General features: G+C 35.0%; 1 non-coding gene across 1 annotated transcript; it reads left to right on the plus strand.

The window, feature by feature from the left end:
* Positions 1 to 1,078: 1,078 nt before the first annotated feature.
* TRNAE-CUC (transfer RNA glutamic acid (anticodon CUC)) lies at positions 1,079 to 1,150 on the plus strand. The gene has a single exon. It is a non-coding gene; the product is annotated as a tRNA-Glu (tRNA).
* Positions 1,151 to 1,498: the final 348 nt, after the last annotated feature.

The raw sequence follows: 1,498 nt of genomic DNA on the forward strand, positions 1-1,498 counted from the left end.
TCGCACTAAAAATATTTCATAAAGTGTTCGCAATCCCATGCCGATGCAACCCTACTGCTGACAGACGATTGACGGCCGACATTGATCGACAGACGTCGGCGTAGAATGTCGGCGTTGTCGGCATGTCGGCCACCAGACATGCTAATGACGTCGTTTTACATATAATAAGTCCTATTAACATAAGTGGACGGTTCAAATTCAGGAGTGAAGGAATGTGGAGATCAAAGGGTTTCGATATGTTTATGTTTTTGTTAGAAAGTGATGTGGTTTTAGTTTTTCTGGGCGTAGAAAGGGTGATTCTCTGGTGTTTTACGCTTTATATTACTACTAGCCTTTGCCCGCGGCTTCGCCCGCGTGGAAACGGTTATCGCGCGCTGTTCCCTCGGGAACTGTGCATTTTTCCGGGATAAAAAGTAGCCTATGTCACTCTCAGGCCCATAAACTATCTCTATGCCAAAAATCACGTCGATCCGTCGCTCCCTTTCGACTTGAAAGACGGACAAACATACAAACACACATACTTTATTCGCATTTATAATATTAGTATGGATAGCTTTATGAATTGGAGCATTCAAACCGTCGTCAAAACTGAAAGGGTAATCATTCAGTCGTAGGTAAATCCTAAAAATAAAGACTAAGTGCGACAAAGCTCTAAATGAATATGGCAAAAAAACTAACGCGGCTATCTTGAAAAAAAATCACTTTTTACTGTTCGCCGTGAATGTCAATGTTTGTACTTATTATTTTGTTAGTTGTTTTAATTATATACCTATGTATTTTATAAGATTAAAGCACTAATATGTAATATAAATTTATCATAATTATTTAATAGTATGAATAAAATTAAGCGCTCGCATGCAAACGTCACCTATGCTATGTTCATTATCGCAATTGTATACCACGGATCATTAGTTCAACATTCAATTCGAACTAACTTACCATTATGATAAAATTTAATATTTTAAGCGAGTTTTCTTCTCTAAAATAAAACTGCGTTTGTAGCTTCATTACGAAAAGCTAAGTATTAAAATAGAACAAGCATTGGCAAATGATTGTTATTTTCAACACTCTTGATATCTCCGATATGGTCTAGTGGCTAGGATACCTGGCTCTCACCCAGGAGGCTCGGGTTCGATTCCCGGTATCGGAATATCTTTTTGTATTTCTGCGAGCAAAGACAACTGTAGCAATTATGATTACTTAAGTTTTTATTAACTTCTTTTTTTCACTAAATATTTATTTGCGTAAAATAAAAAAATCCTATAGTATTAAGGTCATAGCTCTCGATTAGTATAATTATTATAATTAGGCTTAAAGAGATAGCAGTAAAGAGATAGAGAGCTGTTATTTGCAATCTCAATTGCTTATCTTTATTTATTTCTACCAACAATTTTATTATTTTTCAGGTTAACATCTGATTAAGTTCTGTTAATTGAAATCCAAACACAAACTACAGTTTTCCTTCTGACGAAATTATTTTTAACAACAATTATTTTAA

This window comes from Choristoneura fumiferana, chromosome 4, assembly GCF_025370935.1.
Source record: "Choristoneura fumiferana chromosome 4, NRCan_CFum_1, whole genome shotgun sequence".
Classification (NCBI taxonomy): Eukaryota; Metazoa; Arthropoda; class Insecta; order Lepidoptera; family Tortricidae; genus Choristoneura; species Choristoneura fumiferana.